Raw genomic sequence first — 27,960 nt, 5'->3', positions numbered from 1 at the left:
GGATCTCCGTTACTGATGCCGGCCGGACGGTCCAAGAGGCGCCGTCCTCGGCTCGGCACTCGTTCGTTTTCGGCTGCAGCAGCCGAAAGCAAACGAGTGCCGATCTCATGGATCTCTGCAGCATATCTATGCTGCAGAGATCTCAATGAGAGATCCAAGTGTATATACTAGAAGTCCCCCAGGGGGGCTTCTAGTATATGTGTAAAAAAATAAAAATAAAGTGTGTTAATAGTAAAAAAGCCCCCTCCCCTAATAAAAGTCTGAATCACCCCCTTTTTCCCAGGTTTTTAAATAAAAGTAAATAAATAAATAAATAAACATGTTTGGTATCGTCGCGTGCGTAATCGCCCGACTATTAATTAATCACATTCCTGATCTCGTACGGTAAACGGCGTCAGCACAAAAAAATCCCAAAGTGCAAAATTGCGCATTTTTGGTCGCATCAAATCCAGAAAAAATGTAATAAAAAGCGATCAAAAAGACGTATATGGGCAATCAAGGTACCGATAGAAAGATCACATCATGGCGCAAAAATGACACCTCGCACAGCCCCATAGACCAAAGGATAAAAGCGCTATAAGCCTGGGAATGGAGCGATTTTAAGGAACGTATATTGGTTAACAACGGTTTGAAATTTTTTACAGGCCATCAGATACAATATAAGTTATACATGTTATATATCGTTTTAATCGTAACAACTTGAGGAACATGCATAACAAGTCAGTTTTACCCCAGGGCGAATGGCGTAAAAACACATTTCCCCCAATAAAAGAAATGCGTTTTTTTTTCAATTTCACCACACTTTGAATTTTTTTCTGGTTTCGCAGTGTACTTTATGCAAAAATTCAGACTGTAATTGCAAAGTACAATTAGTGACGCAAAAAATAAGGGGTCATGTGGGTTTCTAGGTGGAAAAATGCAAGTGCTATGACCTTTTTAAAACAAAGGAGGAAAAAACGAAAAAAAAAAAACGTAAAAAAACGAAAATGGGCCACGTCCTTAAAGGGTTAAACTTGAACACACATTACAAAGTTATATAACTTGTAATGTGTGTAAATAAGTGGCCTGGCCTCCTTCCCCCACTTCTGAATCCCCCCTGCCCCCCGAAGTTAAAGTATACATTACCAGTTACTGTTGACACCGTCCTCTTCTCGAGGGCGCCATCTTGTGACAATGTCGTCAGAGCTGTGGGGCGGGGCGGGCCAGGTCTTCTTCCCAAGTGAATGGGAGATGAGAAGGCTGCTGGTGCGCAAGTTCATTGGCTGGGGCCCTGATTGGCTGAGCTTGCTGGAAGCCATGTGATCCGCTCCAGCCAGCCTCTCATGGACCGGAAGTAAGGGGATTGCAGCCGGAGGTGATGAGAGACGCGGACGGCAGGCGATTCAAGTGGCGATAGTCACCGGAGAGATGGTGAGTATGGGGTGTGTCTGTGTTTTGTTTTTGTTTTTTCTCTCCAGGTCCCGCGGAGTTGTCCTTTAAATAAGCTCCTCTTCTATCAGCTAATCCTTTAATTGAGGTGAAATTATAATCATTACGTCAAGTTTCTAGAGTTGCAAGGTTGTCTAAAAAAAATTTTTTTTAAACTTTTTGTTTGAACTACACTGTTTTACGCTAGTTTACTGGCACCTATTTCAGTAAATTCCTCCTTTTATAGTTGGGTAAAAGGTAAAATTGGTGGAAGTGAAAAACTAGAATGTAAGTGCGAGATCAACTGTCTATTAAGTCTAACGAGGTTAACCTGAAGGGGCTCCTATACCCTAGGAGAGATGAACAAACAGAAAAAGAATGATATAGCCAGGTCCTCCAGAAAGACAGAGAGGTAGGTATGTTTAAGATTAAAGTGTTTATTCAACAGTATTATAAACTAGATAAAAGATAGACTAAAAACAATATTAATTGATAAACCTGCAAAAACAGTCAATAATAAACGTATAACATTGATGAGTACTCTATGCATGCATGCATGCAAAAAAAAAAAAGTGTAATGGAAAAATGTATGAATGAATAAAATAAGAAAAATAAATAAATATAAAAAAATAAAATAAAAATGTAAAAATAGATAAATATTGGGAGTGGTCTGTTTATGGATGTTGACCAGTAATACAGCAATATGAGTAGTAAGAAAAAATATATTGCTGGAAATGGATATTAGTTCATATTCCGTATCCTTTATATTTGAAATTACCGGTATATGCCCGCAACTACAAATATAAAGGATATGGAATATGAACTAATATCCATTTCCAGCAATATATTTTTTCTTACTACTCATATTGCTGTATTACTTGGTCAACATCCATAAACAGACCAACTCCCATATATTTATTATCTATTTTTACATTTTTATTTTATTTTTTTATATTTATTTATTTTTTTCTTATTTTATTCATTCATATATTTTTCAATTTTTTTCATTTTTCATCACACTTTTTTTTTTTTTTTTGCATGCATGCATAGAGTACTCATCAATGTTATACGTTTATTATTGACTGTTTTTGCAGGTTTATCAATTAATATTGTTTTTAGTCTATCTTTTATCTAGTTTATAATACTGTTGAATAAACACTTTAATCTTAAACATACCTACCTCTCTGTCTTTCTGGAGGACCTGGCTATATCAAATTGGTGGAAGGGTGGTTTTGTTTTATGCTGCTTAATAGGTTGTATATTTTTACTACAATTTTATTTAGGAAATAATGTTTTTTAATTTATAGTCTTTTTATGTTCTTAACTTACTGTATGTTCATGTACAGCGCAGAAGTGTTGGGGCGGTATCATGTGAGCTCAGGTGATGGGATTGTGTCATAGGTAGTGAATACCCGCTGCTGTTTCTTACTTGTGAAGTCTCTTTAATTTGAGTGTTTTCTTTCTTATCTTAGGCTGCTGGCTTGGCCACAATGATTTCTACAATGAGACCAGATATAGACAATATGGATGAATATGTCCGTAATACAACTGCCAGAGCTTTTGCAGTGGTTGCCTCTGCCCTTGGAATTCCCTCCTTGCTTCCTTTCCTGAAAGCTGTCTGCAAAAGTAAGAAATCGTGGCAAGCACGTCACACTGGAATCAAGATTGTGCAGCAAATTGCCATTCTTATGGGATGTGCTATTTTGCCACATCTCAGAAGTTTGGTGGAGATTATTGAACATGGTAAGATTAATTTTTCCCACTTTTAACAAAAATTACTGCTTTTTTTTCTGAAAGTACTGCCTTAAGCCATTCACTGTGTGGTAAAAAATGGCATGTTATGTATGTTCCTCAAGTCGGTTTGATAACAATAGGCAATTTATATATCTTTATTTTTTCTCTTTTAAACAAATGTAAACTTTTAAAAAATGTGTTTACAGTTGCTTTATTCTGATCCTTAACACTTTTATTTTGTGGTGTTTGAGGCTATTTGAGGGGTAATTTTTTGTGCCAAGATTTTGTATTTTTTTTTAATCGGTTCTACACTTGCATATATGCACTTTAATTACATTCTTTTATGGATGTGACCAAAATTTGGAAATTTTTGCAATTTTGCAATTTTTGCAGGTTTTGGCGTATACACTGATTGCTGTGAGAGATCAGGCTAGTGATAACTTTTAGCTTTGGTGATTCTGCACACAGTGACTTAAAAATTTTTTAGAAATTTTTGGTTTATATTTTTATTTCATAAATGTGGAAAAAAACCTTTTTAAAAGTTTGCATCAAAGTTCACCCCCGAACTTTTACATTTACTTTTTTTTTTAACATTTATTTATACTCCCACTAGAGGATTTCTATAAGCAATATCATGGTTGCTTATATAGATCCATGCAAAACATTGCAGTGTATGCATTGATCGATGTGATCTGTGTTAGATTTCTTCAGGCTGCTGCAGACAGCCTGTAGCAATTGCTGCACTGGGACAGAGAGAGGAACCCGAAGAGGACCTGGGTGGTAAGTATAGTTTATCAACTTCCCGAGATCGCATCGTGGGAGGCAGATCCGGCCACTGGACCACCAGGGAAGGCTTTTAAAAGCCATTTAAATGCCACTGTCAGTTTTGACAGCGGCATCTAAATGGTTAATTAGCGAACACTGCTGGTGCTGAAGTTTCTGTGGAGCATGGAAGAGCATGTGCCCTGCCCTCAGTATCCTCCATAGTCATATATAGGCTCAGTGGTGGACACTAGAGACAGGGTTCACATGCCACAGAGCAGGATGACGACACAGCCTAGAGGAGGGGAGTCTGATTTCTTGTGCGTCTTGTTGGGGGGGGGGGGGGGGGGGACAGACTCCACGGTTATAGGCTGCTGCCACTAGAAGGCTGACAATAAGAAAAAACAAAACTCTGAGGTAAACATGGAGCTGCTGTCAGTAAGTGCAGTGAGTACAGTTACTAATCTCAGTTACAGTTACTTAAAATTTTTAATACAAAGTGGACAACCCCTTTTAATTGAAAAGGAAATCTTTGTAACAGAGTAAGAGCCATATTACATGGCCTTAGATTGTCTGGGATGCCCATAGTAAAGAGCGACAGTCTGCTGCCACTGATTATACAACATGGAATGACGGGCAGTAGACCATCACTATCATTGTCAGAATAATAGAACATGCTGAAACACTACTATAAGCTGATATTGTGCGTGTCGGCTGATCGTTGTATTTCAGCATGAGCTATTGCATGAAACTGTTATCAGCCGGTAATCAGCCAAGTACGGCCAATAATTAAACTGTTTTGTGTAATGGGACCCTAAGTTCACATCTCAATTTCCCGGGTAGATTTGTTGCTTATTTTAATTCCTTAAGTTTCTTAAAGGAGACGTACGGCGAAAATTTTTACTAAAGTATTGTATTGCCCCCCAAAAGTTATACAAATACCCAATATACAATTACTACGGGAAATGCACATAAAGTGCTTTTTTCCCTGCATTTACTACTGCATCAAGGCTTCACTTCCTGAATAAAATGGTGATGTCACGACCCGACTCCCAGAGCCATGCAGGCTGTGGCTGCTGGAGAGGATGATGGCAGGGGGACACTGAGCGACACAGGGCACTGGAGGGACACTAAGCAGCCCTCTGCACATATGCATTTCCCGTAATAAGTGTATATTGGTGATATGTATAACTTTTGGGGGGCAATACAATACTTAAATAAAAATTTTCGCCGGACTTCTCCTTTAACCCTTCAAGACAAAGCCCTTGCATGGATTTCTGGGTCAAATTAATGCAATGTTCCTTCATGCCTTCTAAGAGCCATAGTGCTTTTATTTTTCCACCTACAGGGCTTTATTTTTATTACACTTTCAGATTTCATTTAAATAACTGAACACCGCATCAAATCTGCTGCAGATCCTGTAGGTGTGAACGCACCCTTAAGGTGTTTCTCAAAGCTGTAATGTTCAGCATTACCAGTTATTGTTCTTTGTCATCTGCATAAAGTTTTTTTTGCTTTTCTTATTCTAAGGATTGGTTGATGAGCAACAGAAAGTTCGTACAATCAGTGCTTTGGCTATTGCAGCGCTAGCAGAAGCGGCCACTCCCTATGGCATTGAATCATTTGATTCAGTGTTAAAGCCACTGTGGAAAGGTATTCGGCAGCACAGAGGAAAGGTACTTGTGAGACTTAAATATTTCGAGATAATTGCACTACAGATGAGCAGGTTTTAAGCTTTGTTTGTTTGTTTTTTTGTGCATTGCAGGGACTTGCTGCATTTTTAAAGGCTATTGGATACCTTATTCCTCTCATGGATGCTGAGTATGCAAACTACTATACAAGAGAAGTGATGTTGATTTTAATCAGAGAATTTCAGTCTCCTGATGAAGAAATGAAGAAAATAGTGCTTAAGGTAACAATCCTTTTGTTTCTCTTAAATTATTAAATATAAGTACTTAGAGAGTTTAATGCTAATTGTTTTTGCAGGTTGTTAAGCAGTGCTGTGGTACCGACGGTGTAGAAGCAAATTACATAAAGACAGAAATTCTCCCCCCATTTTTTAAACACTTCTGGCAGCATAGAATGGCATTAGACAGAAGAAACTACAGACAGGTAAGCACAGTTTTGTCTCTCCTCTCAATTTTATGGTTTAGTAAAGGTTTTAACATTTTTCAAGGCTTCGTAACATATATACATAGCAATAAAATACAAGGCTGCAGCCCTTAAATAAAGGCACCTTTTCTTTCTTTTTTTTTTTTTTTCCCCTTCTCTATTTGTAGTTGGTGGACACCACAGTTGAACTTGCAAACAAAGTGGGAGCTGCAGAAATAATTTCTAGAATTGTTGATGACCTAAAAGATGAAGCTGAACAATACAGAAAAATGGTTATGGAAACAATAGAAAAAATTATGGGAAATCTTGGCGCTGCAGATATTGACCACAAATTGGAAGAGCAGTTGATTGATGGAATCCTTTATGCTTTCCAGGAGCAGACTACAGAAGTATGTATTCAGTTTTTTTCCTGTTGCTAACTGAAACTTGTAAACATGAACCAAAGCTTTACAGTTCTAGAAATTATCTATATTTTTATATAATTGGCCATCAAACACTTTTTGATTTTGTCTGTGTTTTAAGTTTATGCTCATACTTTGATATGCAAGCGGCAGTGTTGCTTGGAGGAACTCTGCAGCTGCGTAATTCTTTGTTCCTCTGTTAAACACCCAGAGTTGCACAGTAAAAAACTTCTGATCTGCTAAAATGGCACTCATTTACAAAGCCTATTAAACATCTAATCTAGATTGTGTGCCCCTTTGTTTTAATTAGCAGTCAAATACACTTTCCTTACATAGTGAGATGATAAATGATTTTTTTGACAGGGTGAGTTTGAGGGATCGCTTAATAAGCAATTATCAAATGAGGTGATATTTGCCTCATTTGACAGATAATCAGCTCTTTTTATAGGGCCTTAAATAGGCACAGTCACTAAAAATAACTTTTCAGATGTCATGAGACATGTCAAGTTATTGATCAGAACGGGTCTTACTGCTGGGACCCTCTCTGATCAGAAATATAGCTGGGGAAAGATCACTGCTGTATGATCCTCTCCCCAGCCGGGGAATATTGATAGACTGCGTGGCCGGCTGGGATTCCATCATGCTGCCACAAATATATTTTCTGATCAGAGTGAATGTCAGCAGTGAGACCAGCTCTGATCAATAACTTTTAACATGTCAGCCATCTCAAAAGTTAGTTTTAGAAATAGGTATGCTTTAACCCTTAAGGACCGGGCCAACTTTTGTTTTTGCGTTTTCGTTTTTTCCTCCTTGTGTATATAAGGCCATAGCACTTGCATTTTTACACCTACAGACCCACATGAGTCCTAATTTTTTGCGTCACTAATTGTACTTTGCAATGACAGGCTGAATTTTTCCATAAAATATTTCTGTTTACACTTAACGGCCGCATGACGGGTATACCCGTCATGCGTCGTTAAGAGGTTAAGGCAGATCTTTACCTGTGCAAGTGCAGCTGCCGAGTAAAGTTTGGGTTGCTGTGAAAACAAGTTTTAGGGCACAAGCCCTGTCCTTTTTAATAAGGCTCATGTACAGAACTCGTCTGTGCTTAGGATGTTTCCACAGCAACCTGGTAATTTCGTTGACAGCTTTGTCTGCTCAGTAAAATTTAAAAAGGCCATACAGTGACATGTACACTTTTAATTATTTTTTTTCCAGTTTGCAGACCCAGTATTGATTCCAAGGTAGTAATGATTTATTACTGATCTTGATGATTTTGTAGTTATGGCTAAATGTGATATTTTTTACCCAGGACTCTGTGATGCTGAATGGTTTTGGAACGGTTGTCAATGCTCTTGGAAAAAGAGTAAAACCATATCTGCCCCAGATATGTGGAACAGTCTTGTGGCGCTTAAACAACAAATCTGCAAAAGTGAGACAGCAAGCTGCAGACTTAATTTCACGAACTGCAGTGGTCATGAAAACCTGTCAAGAGGTAGGTTTGCCTATATAACCTCCTGATATTGCAAAATAATGAGCTGGCACATTTTTTGTGGATGGATATATATATTTTTATTATTTTCTTTTTTCCCCATCAATTTAGGAAAAGTTAATGGGCCATTAGGTGTGGTTTTGTATGAGTATCTTGGAGAGGAGTATCCTGAAGTACTTGGAAGCATTTTAGGAGCCCTAAAAGCAATTGTTAATGTTATAGGTAATTATTAATGACACTTTTACATATCAAATATATAGAAATTTATTAGTTACAGGGTTAATTATCTCCTAATAGGTATGCATAAAATGACTCCTCCAATAAAAGACTTGCTGCCAAGACTTACACCCATTTTGAAAAAACAGGCATGAAAAAGTACAGGAAAACTGCATTGATTTGGTTGGTCGGATTGCTGACAGGTATGAGATTAGTTTTTTTTTGTGTGTGTTTTTTTCCACTCCTCCTGTAGTCTAAAATTCCTTTATTTCTTTATTTCTCTTAGGGGAGCTGAATATGTATCCGCAAGAGAATGGATGAGGATTTGTTTTGAATTGTTGGAGTTGCTAAAAGCTCATAAAAAAGCGATCAGAAGAGCCACTGTTAACACTTTCGGCTACATTGCTAAAGCAATTGGGTAACCATTTTCTTTTTTTCCTGCTTTTGATTATCCTAACCTCTTAACAACGCGGCTGTTAAGGAGGATCAGAGAGGGCTCCCGACGTGAGCCCTCTCTGCAGCCCGCGATCCTTGATTCTATGTGCAGCCAGGGACCGCAGGTCTTAGCTTCCGTGGCTGGCTAATTACCATTCAAATGCAACTGTCAAAGCTGACAGCTGTATTGAATAGTGTATGTGGCCCCTGTCCCTGGTTTCTAGTGGGGGATCTCTCCCCCAAACCCCCCCCCCCCCCTCTCAATGGGAGATCAGTGCTGTGGTTATAGAAGTCCCCCAGGGGCTTCTAATTACTGTATGTGAAAAAAGAATAAAGGGTTTTTATTAATAAATAACCCCCTCCCCTAATAAAAGTCCAAATCACCCCCCTTTCCCATTTATAAATAAAAATAAATAAATCAACAAACATGTTTGGTATGGCTGCGTGCGTAATTGCCCAAAATCTTAATTTATTTCTTTCATTCCTGATCTCGCACAGTAAACGGTGTAAGTGCAAAAAAAATTCCAAAGTGCAAAATTGCGCATTTTTGGTTGCATCAAATCCAGAAAAATTGTAATAAAAAGCTTTCAAAAAGTCGCATATGCGCAATCAAGGTACCATTAGAAAGTACAGATCATTACGCAAAAAATTACACCACACAGCCTCGTAGACCAAAGGATAAAAGCGCTATAAGCATGGGAATAGAGCGATTTTAAGGAACGTTTATTTTCTGTAAAAGGTTTTATTTTTTATGAGCCATCAATTAATATAAAAGTATACAAGTTGCATATCGTTTTAATCGTACCGACTTGAGGAACATATATAACATATCCGTTTTTCCATTGGGGAGACAGCATAAAAATGAAGCCCCCTTCACCACCCCCCCCCCCCACCCCCCTAAAAAAAAGAAAAAAAATTGTGTTTTTTCTTCAGTTTCACCACGCATATAATTTTTTTCTGGTTTCGCAGCATATATTATGCAAAAATTTTGCCTGTCATTGAAAAAAAAAAAAAAATTAAAACTTTTTTACAAAATTGAAATAGGGGCAATTTTATCAATCACCCGAACTATTATCACATTCCTGATCTTGCCTCAGAGTCTGACAGGAAGGATCAGCTGGCCTCTGCAGTGCAAGCCTTGATCCGTGCAGTGCAGGACACCTTGCATATTGAGGACAAGTCCCTTCTACATCCAGGAGTGAGGTCTCCTTCAGTCGCCGTAAGTCACTGCACATAAAAATTAAGTCTGTAATCGCAAAGTATAATTGGTGTCGCCAAAAATAAGGGCTCGTATGGGTCTGTAAGGGAAAATATACAAGCAAAGTGGCCTTTTAAACACGAGGAGCACAAAATGAAAACTGTCTTCGTCCTTAAAGGGTATCTGCCTGTTTTGAGTATTCGTCCAAAAATTTGCATAATCCGAGGTTTCTGCCCAGTTCATCATTTTATCACAAACTGGTGCAGGCTTACGTCTTGTCAATACCAGATGAATGTGTTTTTTTTTTTTTTTTTTTTTTACTGTACTGCAACGATTTTTGCAACTTTTTTTTTACTTAGATGCATTCACTATGGCAGTGTTAAATTTTAATAAATATTGGAACAAAATATACACCAAGCCTCATTAGAAGAGTTACACAAATTAGACTCCTAAGTAAATGTCCCCAGTGTTCTTAAAATTGCTCTATTACCTTCCTTATAACGATTTTATTTCTGTGCCTGTCATTGGGGGACACAGCACCAGTGGATATAGGCTACTGCCACTAGGAGGCGACACTAGACAGAAGGAGACAACTCTGCCTGGCAGGCTATACCCCTCCTACAGACACCAGGTTAATCAGTTTTAGTCTAGTGTCCGTAAAAGGTAGACACAGGTGCTATGCACCTTTTTCTTCCTTCCTAGGTTATCAGGGGGACCGTCGGCGTGGGCTGCCACACCAGACGTAGCTGAGGGTGCACTGAAAGGTTTTTTTTCTTTCTTTTTACTTCCCCTGCGCCGGTCACTCATCCACCAATGGCCGCTCCCTGCGGCAGGATACCCGTGCGAGGTGGCCGAAGGGGTGACCCTGCGCCCACCTGAATACTCCGGACAGGTGAGTATTCCTGTCCCTAGCGCCCTTGGGTCTCTCTCTCAGCAGGGAGGGGGGCTCTTCCTGGCCAAGTACTGTCCCCCTGTCCCAGGCAGTACAGCAGCTCTTTGTGCCCATCTTACTCCAGTGCCCCAGCAGCACCTGCAACACAGCCCTCCCTCTCCTGCAGCTCCCCTGTTGGTAGGCTCACTCAGTTGTAGCCCCCCCCCCCCCTTTTCCAGGCACCTCAGGAAGAAGGGGCTAGAGGGCGTCTCTAGGGGACAGCAGTTCCTAGGGGACAGCAGGTTTTTTTTCGTGGGATCCTTCTTCCCCGGCTTTTGCCGGTGCTAGGCTGCCGTGGCGCACACGAGTGATGTCACAGGGGCGGAACGCCTGCCCGTTTTTGGCCCTTCCCGCCTGCTCTGATCTCATTGGCTACTGTAGCCCCCACCTTTTTCCTCCTGTGCCCCCCTCCCTTTCTCCTCCTTCCCTGCAGCGCAGCTTGTGGTGGGCTGCTGTTCCCTCAGCCTCAGCACCACGGTTTCTGTGCAGCAGCCTCTCCATCCACTGCAGCACCAACTCCAGGGTTGGGTAGGCTCACCCAGTGGGTGAAATCCTCTCCTTCACTCCCCAGGCAGCTCCTCTAGTTACCATGTCTGGTCCCCGGTACGACCCCCCCCTAGGCAGCTCGTACAGCAGTGCTTGCTGTAATAAGAAGTTCCCTGCGGTCAACCTGGTTCCCTCTGCCTGCTGTGCCTTAACCCTTGTGCCAACTCCCAGGAGGCCCTCCCTCCTAGTTCAGATGTAGCCTCTCCTGACTGGGCCAGGTCCCTGTCCCAGGCGATCGGTGACCTCTCGAAGCTGTCTCAGGTCATGATTCATGACATTGAGCGGTTGCCCTCCACCAGTGGCACCCTCCAGGATATCTCCTTATTCCCCTTACAGAGAACAGTCTCATAACAGACCCTAGACTCTTGGTCACCTTCTCTGTGTTCCTCTGACATTTCTCCAGTCAGACACACTGCAGGCGGTTCCGCTTTCCAGCGACCCCTCTCCACCATCTCAGGGGACCCCTCTGACTGCCTCAGAGTCTGAAAGGGAGGATCAGCTGGCCTCTGCAGTGCAGGCCTTGATCTGTGCAGTGCAGGGACACCTTGCATATTGAGGACGAGTCCATTTCTACATCCAGGAGTGAGGTCTCCTTTAATCGTCATAAGTGACAGACCCTGCTTTTTCCCAGTCACTAGGACATTGCAGATCTCTTGTACAAGGAGTGGAAACACCCTGATTGTCGGATTCCATCCTCTAAATGGACAGAGGCTTTGTTTCCCTTCTCCCCTGACTTGGTCTATACATGGACGGTGCCCCGTTTTTGGACCCTCCTATTTCACGTCTCTCCAAGTCCGCTACTCTGCTTCTGGCAGATGGTACCTCTCTCACAGACCCAGTGGATAAGAAGATTGATGCCTTCTCCATGGATGCCAGTCTGTCCGGGTGGGGGCTGTCTTCGGGAGCCACACGGCTCAGGGCTCTTGGTCCCCAATGGAGTCTCGGCTTCCCATCAACCTTCTGGAGCTCCGGGCCATCTTCCTAGCCCTGCCTCAGTGAACCGACCTCCTGAACGGTTGCCTATTTAAACCATCAAGGCGGCACCAGGAGCCACTCTTGTCATGACAGAGGCTGCTCGCGGTCTCCATTGGGTGGAGCAGTTTGTTCCGGCTCTCTCGACAGTCCACATTCCTGGGGTGGACAATTGGGCAGAAGACTATCTCAGTCGCGAGAAACTGGATCAAGGCGAATTGGTCCCTGCATCCTGGAGTGTTTCTTCAGATCTGCCGGTGTTGGGGATTCCCAGACGTGAATCTACTTGCATCAATGGCTGAACCACAAACTCCCCACTTATTTGACTCTAGACAGGTACCCTCGAGTGTTCGCGGTGGATGCCCTGGTGACCCCATGTGAACAGTTCTCTGATCTAGGCCTTCCCCTTCTCTGCCCATTCTTCCACGAGTCCCGAAGCACATTAAGGCACTCGGCGTTCCTACCATTCTTGTAGCTCCAGACTGGCCGCGCTGGTGCATGGTGCACCTCCTTGCCGACGCCCCCTGGCATCTTCCCTGCGGGCCGACCTCCTTTCACAAGGGCCAATATTCCACCACAATTTACCTCAGCTGAGTTTAACTGCATGGCTGTTGAATCTGTCGTATTGAAGTTTCGTGGTTTCTCAGAATCGGTCATCCAAACCATAATTGAAGCCCGGATGGGGAAGGCCTTCTTTTCTTGGTGTGAAGAACATACTTTTCATCCTTTTGTTGTGCTCCACGCCCAAGATTATCATTTTTGCAATCTGGCCTCAACAAGTGCCTCAGTCATTCCACCTTGCAATCTCAAGTCTCCGCCCTGGTCTATTCTCTTTCAGAGGGCTCTTGCCTTTCGCCCTCAAGTGAAGACCTTTCTTCAGGGTGTGGCCCATTTTGCTCCTCCTTTCCAACAGCCTGTTGAGCCCTGGGACCTTAATTTAATCCTCTAGGTCCTGCAAAGCCCTCCCTTTGAGCCTCTGCGAAAAGTTTCTCCTCGTCTCCTTTCCTGGAAGGTCGCCTTCTTGGTGGAGATTACAGCCATTCGTAGAGGGTCTGAATTGCCGGCGATCTCTTTTCGCTCCCCTTGTTTGTTGTTCCTCCACAAGGATAAGGTAGTGCTACGCCCTCTTCCTTCCTTCCTTCCTTCCTGCTGAAGGTTGTATCAGCGTTTTACCTTTAATGAGGACATTGTCTTCCCCTCTTTCTGCCCTGTGCCCTCCTATCCTAGGGAACGGTCCCTGCATTGTTTGGACCTTGTCCGGGCCATACGGATTTTCCTGTCCATCACAGCTTTTTTTCATCGCTCTGACTCCGTTTGTATTTCCAGTGGGTCCGCACAAAGGGCTCCTCCCTTTCAGGTCACTGCTCATTCTGCTCGGGCAGTGGGGGCCTCTTGGACGGTTCGCCATCAGGCCTCAGTGTCCCAGGTCTGCAAGGCTGCCACCTGGGCTTTGGTTCACACCTTTTCCAAGTTCTATCAGGTCCATGTCCTGGCTTCCTCTGACGCCAGTCTGGGTCGCAAGGTTCTGCAGGTCGCCGTGCGTTAGGCAGGCCACATGGGGATTGTAGTCTTTATTTTTTTCCCATCCCTCTGGGACTGCTTTGGTACATCCCACTGGTGCTGTGTCCCCCAATGACAGGCACAAGAAAAGAGGATTTTTTTTTGTACTCACCGTAAAATCCTTTTCTTGTGGCTTCATTTGGGGGAGACTGCTCCCAACCTGTTTGTTTTTGTTTTTTTGCTCTCGGGCCTTGTTCTGTTCTTGGGTTCTCGTTCCGGACCAGCCTGGTTTTTACCTGTGTTTTTGGTTGCTAATTCCTACTGCTTGTGACTAAACTGAGTTAGCCTGGTGTCTGTAGGAGGGGTATAGCCTGCCAGACGGAGTAGTCGTCTTCTGGTTAGTGTCGCATCCTAGTGGCAGTAGCCTATACCCACTGGTGCAGTTTCCCCCAATGAAGCCACAAGAAAGGATTTTACGGTGAGTACAAAAACAATCATCTTTTTTTGGTCTATGGGGCTATTAGGTGTCATTTTTTATGCCATTATCTGTACTTTACCATAACTGGTACCTTGCTTGAGTATAGGTAAAAATCAGCAATTTAGCACTGACATTTTTGCGGTTCTTTTACTGTGCAAGATCGGGAATGCGATAATTTAGTAGTTCGACTAATTTTTGCATACAGCCATATCACATTTTTATTTATAAAACGAGAAAAAGGAGATTAAAACTTTTATTATAGGATGGTATTTTTTTATTGATGAAAAAACTTTTTTATTTTTTTTTACACAGTAATTTGATCTGCCTAGTATACCACCATGGGTAAGGATTTCTAGGCATTTAAAGTGTTAATTAACTGCAGTACATTCGTTTTTCCGTGGAAATAACAGCCTGTTTTTTTTTTGTTGTTTTTTTTTAACCACGCCCAGGTTCATGCTTATGGCGCCGTTTCATTCCTGGGCACCGTTCGGGGCAGAAGCACTTAAGGTGGGCCAGCCTGCACCCAGTGGAAAAAAAACCCCTTCCCTCTATGACATGGCTCCATAGGAATCGATGGAGCCGCATTACAGAGGGTTTCTTCCCCACTGGGTGCAGGCTGGCCATCTCCAGTGCTTCAGTCCTAGCCAGTGCCCAGGAATAAAACAGCGCAGTATGTGGAATCTGGGTCACTGTTCAAAAAAGGATCAGCTTCCCGGCGCTGTTCTATACATCTCCTCCAGAGTTATAACATTTTTTTTTCCACCTACAGAGCTGCTTGGAGGCTAATTTGTTCCACTATGATCTATAGTTAGTTGGTACCATATTAGTGGTGTAGTGGTGGGAATTTTAAATTTAGCTTTTTATTTAAAAAAAAAATGGTTCTGTTTTTTGCTTGACCATGATATTGTTATTTTGAAGTCTATCCTAAGTCTGGTTTTGATTTTTCCTCCCCCTCTCTAGACCTCATGATGTTCTTGCAACACTTTTAAATAACTTAAAAGTACAAGAAAGACAAAATAGAGTGTGCACCACAGTGGCTATTGCTATTGTGGCTGAAACATGTTCACCGTTTACTGTTCTTCCTGCGCTGATGAATGAATACAGAGTGCCAGAACTGAATGTCCAGAATGGTGTGTTAAAATCTCTGTCCTTCCTTTTTGAATACATTGGAGAAATGGGAAAAGATTATATTTATGCTGTAACACCTCTGCTTGAAGATGCTTTGATGGACAGGTAAATTAGTCTAACACTTTACATTTTATATTTTCAGTTGTATTTTCAGTTATGGTAAACAAAAAAAACAAATAAATTAGTTTTATGACTGTTAAAGAAGTGTGACCCCCCCCCCCCCCCCCTTTTTGTTTCTTCTTCTTTAAAGGCAGTGGCATGGGGAAGTAACAAAGGGTAGTAACTCACTTCCTGTGCCTCTTCAGCCCTGGATCTTCACTCTGGGACCACCGCCAGGCACTGCACAAATCATGACCCGGCTGATGGACTGGCCGCTGCTCCAGTCACTAATTGGCTGAGCAGGCTGTCCATCAGCCGTGACAGGCATTTTCCTCAACTCGGGGTGGGGGATGGATGCAGAGGCAATGCCTTCCAACAGGGTTCCAAAGGCTGGTCCTGCTTTTTCAGTGTGGGCACGGAGAGAGAAGTTAGGACTTGTTGTTACATTGCCCCCTGGCCCTGCCAACTGTGACATGGCCTGGCATAGGTTCCCTTTAATGCAGTAGAAAAGCACCTAAGTGAAACTGATGCTTGAACCGATCCCATTGTTATCAGTATGACAGTTTACAGCGTCTGGCAGGTCATCAGGGCTGCCAGTCCACCAGATAAGAAAGCCTCTTGCAGTGGATGCCAGGTACAGCTGCATACAGTTTGCCACACCTTTTTTTTTACCTCTAGCTTGCAATATGGTAATGTGTATTTATAGATATTACAGGTAAGCTAAAAGAAATATTAGAAATTTGTAATCTGGCTCTCTGGCTTTTCGTAAACTATAACTCAAACTCACAGTATGCTGTTTGGTTGCTGGTGTCTAACCGCAGAGGACTCTCCGGCTGAATAGTGTGGAGAGACTAGCATGCTCACCACTACTCTATTTACTCCATAGAGAATTAATGGAGCAGCAGGGAACATGCTCATCTAAGCGCTCAATTCAGGTAAGATTGTTTGGTTCCTGTTTACAAGATCACGGGATCCCAGTGTAAAAAAACTTATGGCAATTGATGACACCTTACTGTATCTCAGCTGTTTCTCGTCAAAAAAGAGAATTGAAAAAATCATGATTTACTTTTTGCAGTAGTTTGTATTCGTTCTGGCTGTGTTTTTCTGTCCACTTTAGTGTTTCAGTATTTATAATTTAAATTGCTGTGTTTTTTTTCTGTTTTGTTTTTTAATTCATCTTTTTGTGAAGTGGGAAACTAGAATAAACTGATCCATCCATTTAAGCCCCGTTGATTTCAGTGGGTTTTTGCATCTCATCAGTTTGTTTCCTTGATTTCAACAGAGATAAAATGTGGTCTGCACAAATGCATATATTTTTTCTATATAGCTTAAAGGGTTTGGCCACTTTGTAGTAAAATTGTTCAGTGTACAGTATTAGTAAAATTGTTCAGTGTACAGTATTAGTAAAATTGTTCAGTGTACAGTATTAGTAAATTGTTCAGTGTACAGTATTAGTAAGTGTACTCACTGTATGTACTGACAGCAGCTCCATGTGTACCTCATTGAGCTAAAATCACACTCCCCTCATCCAAGCTGTGGTGTCCTGCTCTGTGGTGTTTCTTTCTATGAGATGATTGACATGGAGGAGCATGTGACCCTGCCCCGCCCCCCCCCCCCCCCCCCCCCCCAGTGTCCACAATAGGCATATACAGGCTCAGTGGTAGACACTGGTGCAGGGCATGGTCACATGCTCCTCTATGTCAACCATCTCATAGAAAGAAACACCACAGAGCAGGAGAGCCTGATTTTAGCTCTGAGGTACACAGGGAGCTGCTGTCAGTATATACAGTGAGTATAGTAAAATTGCTCAGTGTACAGTATTAGTAGGTGTACTCACTGTATATACTGTATATATCTGCAGATATGCAACAAAATTTTGTGAAAAATGCTATTTTTCATGAAAAAATTAGCTTTCTTCTAATATAAAATTTTCTCGGTCACCACACAGGTTTAATCATGTAATAATTGTATTGTCAGCGTCATTAAGCACGCGGCGATACTAAAATTGTGTACTATTCCTCTGATCAGCACTGCAGTACAATATGCCTGTAATAGGAAAAGCTGATCAGACTTAGCCTTAGGCTGAGCCTGACCAGCTACCGTAGCTGTGACACCAGGAGGCTTAGGGGAAGCCCCCTGATGTCACAGCTCCATCGGGGCTGTGCAATCTTACTGCACAGCCCCAATTGAGGACAAAGGGAGGATTCTCCCTTCATGCAGCACTATAGGTGCTGCGATCGCACTGATCGCAGCTCCTATAGGGCTCAGTCCAGATCTCGGCAGGTGCCCGGCTATCACTGACCGAAGGCCCCCCCCCCCCTGCGCCCGTGTCATCCCTGGCACGTCCATCAGCAGGAAACGGCAAGCAGATTTGGACGTGTCGGTACGTCCATATGGGGGAAGGAGTTAAAAGTGAGTTAAAGCAGTATCTTTTCTTAATATCCATTAACGCATAATTGTTTTCTTTTAATACGTGTATAACATGCCTTGAATAGAAATAAAAACTGTGTGATCCTAGCACTTTAATATGATCGTTAACGTTTACTGCTAATTAAAATGAGTGTTTAAGGTACAAATTGGATTTTAGAAGAATTTACTTTTTTTGTGTCTTACAGAGATCTTGTGCATAGACAACCAGCAAGTGCAGTTGTGCAGCATATGTCTTTAGGTGTATATGGATTTGGGTGCGAAGATTCTTTGAACCATTTGTTAAATTATGTATGGCCGAATGTATTTGAAACCTCTCCTCATGTAATCCAAGCTGTTATGGGAGCTCTTGAAGGTCTTAGAGTTGCTATTGGGCCTTGCAGAATGCTACAGTACTGCTTACAGGTAAATAATATTTTAATTACTTTTTTTTTTTTTCTTTTTAAACTTAAATGTGCACTGAAAAAAAACCTTTTGACGTATCAAAGTGGTCATGTCATCGGTCGTGTTCTGAGTGTTCAGACTGTGATAGCAGAACAAGCCAGGAGAAGTCTGCGCAGTGTGCGTTTATTCCTGGTTCAGTGTCCTTTTACAAATGCACAGACTTGCATTATTTGGCAGCCTGGGTCTGGGAGTAAAAATAATTCAAGGTAAAAAAATAAAAAACACATGCTTTAACCCTTAACGACATCGGGCGTACCCATACGCCCACGTTGCCTGGGCTTTAACGCAAACGGGCATATAGGTACGCCCGATGTTTCCCCGATCGCTGTGTGTTTCACACACAGCGGTCGGGGAAGATGGCCTGCTATAAATCATAGCAGGCCATCTTAGCTTCACGGCACGGGGGTGGTTAACACCCCCTGTGCTTACGATCGCTGCTATAGGCTGATCAATTCAGATCAGCCAATAGCGGCGATCGGAACCTTTCCGGGTCATCGATGACCCGGAAAAAAATGGCGGTCGGTGCTGTCCGAGAACGGCACCGACCGCCATTACTGTAAAAAGTAATGGTGGTCACCGTGCCACTGGCCCGGCCGTTCACGGCGATCGGGCCGGTGGCACGGCGATCAGAGTCCCACAATATAGTAAATACCTGCCCTGGACCCCTCAGCTAGGTAGCCGAGGGGTCCAGAGCAGGTATTTGTACATTACTCACCTGTCCTGGGCTCCTGATCGGCGTCTTCCGGGTTCGCGGCGTCTCTCGTCTTCGTTCGGGTCTTCGGCTTCCTCCGTGACGTCACGTTCGGCTTCTCTCGGCTATTTTCGGCTCCAGCGTCTGCTTTTTCCGTATTTTGCGCTCTGCTGCCCTCTAGCGGCTGATATGTGTAATACACTTATTAGCAGCTACAGGGATGTTCAGAATGTAGAAAAAGTTGTTTTTTGTTTGTTTTTTTCAATTTTTTTTTTTTCTATTTTCCGCACCCTATCGCCGCTGAGTGTTGATCAGCATCGCACGAAAGTGCGCTGCTAATCAGCAACTCCTCCTTTTTGGCGTAGGGTGTTTTTTTTCTATATTCTACTGCCACGGTCTGCTAATAAGTGCCGCACATAAGTGTGGCATTTATCAGCAACTGCTTTGTTGGCGTAGTTTTTTTTTTAATACTTACTGTAAAAAAACACGTAAAAAAACACTACATTACACCACACTACATTGAATAAAGTTTGACACTACACCACTACATACCCCATATACTAGTCCCTGTATAAAGATGGCCCCTAGGGTGTTTTCGGTGTCGGAAGCATACGTTATTGCCTCCGACACCGAAACAGCCAGTAAGGATGAATGGGGGGATCCTTCTTTCCTCCATTCATCCTCATCATCCTCATCATCCAGTGACGTGTCTGGGGGTAGCGTAGCGTACGCAGCCCCCCAGACACGTCTTTTCCGCCAGTACCGTCCCAATAAGAGATGGCGGTATGGTGTGAAATTCTACAAACTGTGTGAGCGTACCTCAGGGTACACTTACAGATCTAGGGTACGTGCACAGTGCGGAATGGCGAAGGATAACCCTTCGTGCATTCTGCAGCTGGCACCCGCCGGCGGACTGATGCGGGCGCATGTCTCCACCCGTGTCATAAACTTCATGTTATGCATGGGCGGATTCGACCGTCCGTCCAAAGAATGAACACGTTGGACGGAGAGCGGAATCCGCCCGTGCATAGAATGGAGTCTATGACACGGACGGAGACGTGCGCCTGCATCAGTCCGCCGGCGGGTGCCAACTGCGGAATGCACGAAGGGTTATCTGTCGCGATTCCGCAGTGTGCACGTACCCTTAGAGTGTATGTAGGAAGGGACACCCGAATCCAGCCCCAGATGACCCCAGATGCCCCCTCCCCCCCATCCTCGGAACAAGTGGGAAGATCGTCCGGGAACTGATCTTCCCACTGCTGGATAAAGGTTACCACCTGTACGGGGATAACTTTTATACCAGCACCCCCTCTTCTGGTCCCTCGCTGCCCGAGCTACTGTAGCTTGCGTCACGATCCGAAAATATCAGAAGTAGTAATAGAGCCCTAATATTAAGCAGCCATGGAGCGGACCCAGCGCTTCTGGATATGAAGGACCCCGTATCGCACCAGGACAACATTTTCCAGGTGACGTCCCCCACACTGGAAAACAGGAGACCTCAGAAGAAGTGCAGAGTGGGGTGTAACAGGGGGATCGGGAAGGACAACATTTACCAGTGTGACACCTGTCCTGATCACCCCGGCCTCTGCATACTGGATCGCTCCAAGGCGCACCACACGTCATCAGAGTTCTACATTATCTAAATTCTGTCCCTTATTCCTATTTCAGGGGTCACGTTGATCCAGGGATTATTCTGATCGCCATTATGGAGTCGGGAAGGAATTTTCCCCTGTGATGAGGCTACTGTCGTCTGCCTCACGAGGGGTTTTTGCCTTCCTCTGGATCAACACAGGTTGAATTTGATGGACACCTGTCATTTCCAACCTTAAAAACTAATAATTGGCCTAATACCCCCAAATAAATTAGAATGGTCCCTTTTCCCCAGCTAATTAGGTATGGCCGCCATTCCCATTAGAGGATGCCATGATGCAATTACAAAGCCTCTGTGCGGCCAGGACAGTAGAAACCCCCCACAAGTGACCCCATTCTGGAAACGACACCCGATAAGGAATCTAACAAGGGGGGCAGCGGGGATATGGCCCCCTGGTGACGGCCACATTTGGGACGTGAAAATGAAAAAAATTGTATTTTTTATTTTCTCGGCACATGTTCTACGTAAGTGCCCGTCACCAGTGGGGTCCATATCCTCACTGCACCCCTTGTTAGATTCCTTATGGGGTGTAGTTCCCAGAATGGGGTCACTTGTCGGGGGTTTCTACTGTCCTGGCAGCACAGGAGCTTTGTAATTGCGACATGGCCTCTATCCTCCATTCCAGCCTCTAAATGGCGCTCTGTCCCTTTGGTGACTTGCCCTGTGCCCATATGGCACATTATGCCCACATGTGGGGTATATTCGTACTCAGGGGAAACTACCCTACACGTTTTGTGTTCCTTTTCTTTTTTAACCCCTTGTGGAAATGGAAAAAAAAAATCAAGGCTAGACCAACATTTAGTGTAATTTTTGTAAAATTTTTACTCTAAATCATTAATCTTGTCATGATTTTTTCATTTTCACAAGGAGTTAAAAGATAAAAAAAAAACATTTAATGTGTAGCACAATTTCCCCTGAGTACGGAAATACCCCACATGTGTACATAAAGCGCCATTCGGGTGCAGGGTAAGCCTCCGAAGGGACGGAGCGCCATTTGGTTTTTGAAGGCTGGATTTGGATGGAATGGATTTCGAGGGGCCATGTTGCATTCAAAAGGCCCCTGTGTCGCCAAGACAGTTAAAACCCCCCACAAGTGACCCCATTATGGAAACTGCACCCCTCAGGGAATGTAACAAGGGGTGTAGTGAGCATAGGACCCCACTGGTGACGGGCACAAATGTGGAACAATGTGGCGTGAAAATGAAATATTACATTTTTTACACTATAATTTTGGTTTAGCCTTGAATTTATCATTTTCACAAGGGGTTAAAAGAGGGAAAAAAAACAAAATGTGTAGAGCAATTTCCCCCGAGTCCGTAAATACCCCACATGTGGACATAAAGCGCCATGTGGGCGCAGGGCAAGCCTCCCAAGGGAAGGAGCACCATTTGGATTTTGGAGGTTGGATTTGGCTAGAATGGATGATGAAAGCCATGTCGCATTTACAGAGCCCTCGTGCTGCCAAAACATTGGAAACCCCCACAAGTGACCTCATTCTGGAAACTGCACCCCTCAAGGAATCTAACAAGGGGTGCAGTGAGGATATGGACCCCTTGATGACGGGCACATTTGTGCCATGAAAGTGAAAAAATGAAATTTTTTACTTTTACGTCACATTGTTCCACATTTGTGCCCGTCACCAGTGGGGTCCATATGCTTACTGCCCCCCTTGTTAGATTCCTTGAGGGGTGTAGTTTCCAGAATGGGTCACTTGTGGGGGGTTTCCAGTGTCTTGGCAGCACGAGGGCTTTGTAAATGCGACATGGCGCTTGAAATTCTTTTCAGTGAAATTCAGCTTCCAAAAGCCAATTGGCGCTCCTTCCCTTTGGAGGCTCGTCCTGCGCCCCCTTGGCACTTTATCGCCACATGTGGGGTATTTCCGTACTCGGGAGAAACTGCGTTACACATTTTGTGTCTTTTTTTGCCTCTTATCCCTTTAAGAAAATGAAAAATTGAAGGCTAGAACAACGTTTTAGTGTAAAAAAATATATATTTTTTTTTCACGCCATATTGTTCGGAAAATCTGTGAAGCACCTATGGGGTCCAGATGCTCACCGCACCCCTTGTTACATTCCTTGAGGGGTGTAGTTTTCTAAATGGTGTCCCTTTAGGGGTGTTTTTTAGGTTTTGGCACCCCAGAGCCTCTGCCAACCTGAAGTGGTACAGTCAAAAATGACCAAATATAACGGAGGCGTTGAAAATCACTAGGCGCTCCCTTATATCTGAGGCTTGTGGTTGCGTCAAATAGCGCAATAGGGTCACATATGGGGTATTTCTATAAACTGCAGAAACGGGACAATAATTATTGGGGTGCATTTCTCTGGTAATAGGTTTATAATTATGAAAAATATTGGATTACAATAAAATCTCTGCACAGAAAATTAAAATTTTCAAATTCCTTACACACTTAGCTTTTATTTCTGTGACTCCCCTAAAGGGTTAAAACACTTTCTGGATATGCTTTTGCAGAGTTTGGGGGGTGCAGTTTCTGAAATGGGGTGCTTTGTGGGGCTTTCTAACATACAGGCCCCTCAAATACACTTTAAACCTGAACAGGTCCCTAAAAATATCTGATTTTGAAATTTGACTGAAAATTTGGAAATTTGCTGCTAATGTTTTAAGCTCCCTATTGTCTAAAAAAAATGAAAGATAGTTTAATAAATGCCGCCAACATAAAGTAGACATGTTGCTAATGCTATTTAATATATAATTTATGTGGTATAACCACTTTCTGTATACGCAAAAAAGTTTCAAAGTTGGAAAAATGCATTTTTTCACATTTTTTCACATTATTTGGGATTTTTTCATAAAGATTTGTTATGAGTATCGACTCCAATTTACCAGAAATGTGAAGTACAATATGTCACGAGAAAACAATCTCAGAATCAGCCGGATAGGTAAAAGCATCCCGAAGTTATTAATGAATAAAGTGACACAGGTCATATTCATAAAATTTGTCTCTCTCATTAAGGCCATTTCAGGCTCTGTCCTTAAGGGGTTAAAGTGTACCTGTCGGTTCCCTTTTTTTTTTTTTATTTATTTATTTTTTTTTTTCAGAATTCAATAGTACAGGTGATTTTAAAGAAACTTTGTAATTGGGTTTATTAGCTGAAAAATGCATTTTTATCATGAAAAAGCAGTTTGAAGCTCTCCCCCCTGTCTTCATGGTTCTCTATGGAGAGGGGAGGGGTGGAGGGAGATGAGGCACCAAAAAGTCAGCACTGACCTCTAAAAACTGGCTTTCACACAGTTCCCACTTTGTAATCCTTTGTTCTCTGTTGGTGACTAATCTCCCTCTTCCCCCTCCCCTTTCCATAGAGTAGACAGGGCTCGTCTGATGTAAGCAAGTTAAGATTTCCTGATGAGCAGTGAAGGAGAGAGGTGTGTGTGTGTGTGTGGGGGGGGGACCTGTAGAAAGTCTTAAAATGTAGATAATGGCATATTTGCCTAATACACACAATTACAAAGTTTCTTAAAATCGCCTGTACTATTGATTTATGCAAAAAAATGAAACGACAGTGGCACTTTAAAAGCACAGCCAAAAGAAAGGTAGGATCTAAATGGTGTAAAAAGTAGGTAGATCAACTTTCACTAAATTGAGTCCTCTTTAACCCCTTAAGGACAGAGCCAATTAGCATTTTTGCGCTTTTTTTTTTTCCTACTTGTGTTTAGAAGGCCATAGCACTTGCATTTTTCACCTAGAAACCCACATGAGCGCTTTTTTTTGCGCCACTAATTGTACTTTGTAATGGCGGGCTGAATTTTTTCATAAAGTACACTGCAAAACCCCAAAAATTCAAAGTGTGGTGATTGTAAAAAAATAACACATTTTTTTTATTTGGGGGGTATTTGTTTTTACTCCGTTCACCCTGGGGTAAAACTAACTTGTTATACATGTTCCTCAAGTCGTTACGATTACAAAAATATTTAACATGTATAACTTTTCTTTTATCTGATGGCTTGTAAAAAATTCAAACCATTGTAACAAATATATGTTCCTTAAAACCGCTGTATTCCCATGCTTATAGCGCTTTTATCCTTTGGTCTATGGGGCTGTGTTAGATCATTTTTTGCGCCATGATGTGTTCTTTCTATCTGTACCTTAATTGCGCATATGCGACTTTTTGATCACTTTTTATTAAATTTTTTCTGTATTTGATGCGACCAAAAATGCGCAATTTTGAATTTTTTTGCTCTTGGCGTTTACTGTGTGAGATCGGGAATGTGATAAATTTAATAGTTCAGGGCGATTACACACGCAGCGATGCAAAACATGTTTGTTTATTTTTTTTTTTTATTTATAACATGGGAAAAGGGGGGTGATTGACACTTTTACTAGAAGCCCCCTGGGGGACTTCTAGTATAAGTACACTGATCTCTCATTGAGATCTATGCTGTATAGTTATACAGCATAGATCAATGAGGTGGGCACTGGATTGCTTAGCCGTGATCAGCGCCATTACAGCAAAGACCCTGGCCCGAGCCGGATGTGTGGATCGCTTCTCTGGGACAACGTCCCGTGGGGGGCGATCCACCCCACTAGACACCAGGGAGCTGCTGCAGTAAGTAATCTGATGCAGCTGTCAACTTTGACAGCTGCATCCAATTACGCTAATTAAGTAATTGGATGCAGCTGTCAAAGTTGACAGCTGCATCCGATTACTTACTGCAGCCGCTCCCTGGTGTCTAGTGGGGTGGATCGCCCCCCCCCCCCCCCCGGGATGTTGTCCTGGAGGAGCGATCCACACATCTGGCTTGGGCCGGGGTCTGCGCTGTAATGGCGCTGATCCCGGATCAGCACTCGATTGCTTCTGGCTGCAGCAGCTGGAAGCAATCCAGTGCCCATCTTATTGATCTATGCTGTATAACAATACAGCATAGATCTCAATGAGAGATCAGTGTACTTATACTAGAAATCCCCTAGGGGGCCTTGGTCCCGGGTTACATGCCCCACCCGGGACCGCGGCGCTTCAGAGCGGGGTCGCTGCGCGGCCCTGCTCTGAACTCCCTGAGGTGACTGCAGGGCGTAAATATACGCCATGTGTTGTAAAGAGTACCTGTCACCACCCCCCCCACCCCCCCGTGCCAGGGTGACAGGCTCCCGACCCCCAACTAGATCCCCTTATACTGACCTCATCTGGCAGAGTCCCGCTCCTGGAGCCGGTCCCGCGATTGAGAACTCCCAGTCAGAAGCCGGTCCGCACACTGTGGAGATAGGTCCGGCGTCCATAGCTGGGATCTAGCTGGGGGTGTGGAGCCTATCTCCACAGTGTGCGGACCGGCTTCTGACTGGGAGTTCTCAATCGCGGGACCGGCTCCAGGAGCGGGACTCTGCCAGATGAGGTCAGTATAAGGGGATCTAGCTGGGGGTCGGGAGCCTGTCACCCTGGCACGGGGGGTGACAGGCCTCCTTTTAAGGGGTTAAGGAGCAGATAAATGGTAAACTTATTGGATGTTACTCACCCTGATAATTGAACCCCCAGGGTTGAACAATTGCTAGATTGTTTATGCAGCCCTTTGCTTTAATCAGCCATACAACCCTTATGCTTTAATCAGCCATACAACCCTTAAGAGAAAGTTACACATCAGTGTAAAGTTTAATTATGGGACAGGACAGCTCACGCAGACTGAAGATGGTAGAGCATATAAAAGGAGGTTTAAAGTGGAGCGTCATATAGGCTGTGTACAAATATACTCACATAGAGCTCACATACAAATCTAAAGAGGTTGTTCACCAAAATGTTTTCTTTTAAATCATTGCTAGAGAAAAAAAATCTCCAATCTTCCAGTACTTATCAGCTGCTGTATGTCCTGCAAGAAGTGGTGTATGCTCTCCAGTCTCTCTCAGTACTTTCTGCTGTCACCTCTGTCCATGTCAGGAACTGTCCAGAGCAGTAGCAAATCCCCATAGAAAACCTCTTCTGCTCTTAAGACTGGAAACAATACCACTTCCCGCATGACATACAACTGATAAGTATTGGAAGCCTTGAGCTTTTTTTAATAGAAGTAAATTACAAATTTCTGGCACCAGTTGATTTATAAAAGAAAATTTTTGGGGGGTGAAATACCCCTTTTTTTAAGCTCTGCAGAGTAAATGGGCCACTAATTGCTTGGAAATTTGACACACAGAACAAAATTGTTAGTTATTCGTTTCCATTTAGTAATGGTAAAAAGATGAAAAATCCCCTTTAACACTCGTGTTCTGCTATGTAACCTTTCTGTTGTATGTTCAATTATTACAATTAAATGTTAAAATTTTATTCGTAGGGCCTTTTCCATCCTGCCAGAAAGGTCAGAGACGTTTATTGGAAAATTTACAATTCAATATATATCGGATCACAAGATGCGCTTATTGCACACTATCCTCGTATCTACAATGATGAAAAGAACACTTACATTCGTTATGAGCTTGATTACATCTTATAAAACATGTCTCATTTGTTCTTTTTTTTTTTATTTTTTAAATGCTTAAGTGCTTTAGAAGTAGTACTAAAGGTTCCCTGCAGAAGCTTTATAGCATATGTTTTAGATAAGCATGTTTTCATGTAAAAATGTGGCCCAGAAAGCTGTGATGTCATTAAATATCTGCATTTTTTGATCATTCTTTTTTGTGGTTCAGACATTCCTGGTGCTTAAAAGGGATGTGTATTTAGGCAAATAAACATTTTGTGTAAAATAAGTCCATGTTGTGCTTGCCTTTTTCTCAGTGTACTTATTCTTTGAGCTGTTAACATGTTTTTGTATTTGCTTAAATATTTAAAGGGAATGTGTCGCCAAGTAAAAAAAAAATCTGAAAGTGTTAAAACTGAATTTGTTATTTTTTTTTATTAATTTATGTGTTTTTCTTTTTTTTTACATGTAAGGAAATATGAAAAATTAACGATCTAATTTTCCATATTTCCCAGTGATGGCCACCAGGGGGAGCTCCAGCAGGAAACTGCTGGTAAAAGCAGCCTGAAAAAGGGATGCTGAAATAAAAGGCTGTCCCTGCTCAGCTGCTGTGACATCATCACCTCCCCCCTCTTTTCACAAAAGAACAAAGAGGGGAAAGGTAATATTATGTGTACTGTGTTGGGCATCGCCATTTTGTTGTTGTCTGCACAGCAGTACAGCCAGAGGAAGCATGTGACACTGCGGACACCAGAGAACAATAGCCTGTGCTCTCCTGTGTGTCTGTCTATCTATCTATCTATCTATCTATCTATGTGTATGTATATATATATATATATATTATAATATAATATTATATATATTATATATATATATATATGTGTGTGTATATATAATATATATGTATATATATATATATATATATGTGTGTGTATATATAATATAT

At 42.7% G+C, this 27,960-nt stretch overlaps 1 pseudogene; it reads left to right on the top strand.

The window, feature by feature from the left end:
- The first annotated feature begins 1,322 nt into the window (after positions 1-1,322).
- LOC138801786 (splicing factor 3B subunit 1-like) lies at positions 1,323-27,303 on the top strand (annotated as a pseudogene).
- Positions 27,304-27,960: the final 657 nt, after the last annotated feature.

This window comes from Dendropsophus ebraccatus, chromosome 9, assembly GCF_027789765.1.
Source record: "Dendropsophus ebraccatus isolate aDenEbr1 chromosome 9, aDenEbr1.pat, whole genome shotgun sequence".
NCBI classification, from domain to species: domain Eukaryota; kingdom Metazoa; phylum Chordata; class Amphibia; order Anura; family Hylidae; genus Dendropsophus; species Dendropsophus ebraccatus.
The sequence above is the reverse complement of the archived record's forward strand: the minus strand, read 5'-3'. Positions and strand labels throughout refer to the sequence as shown.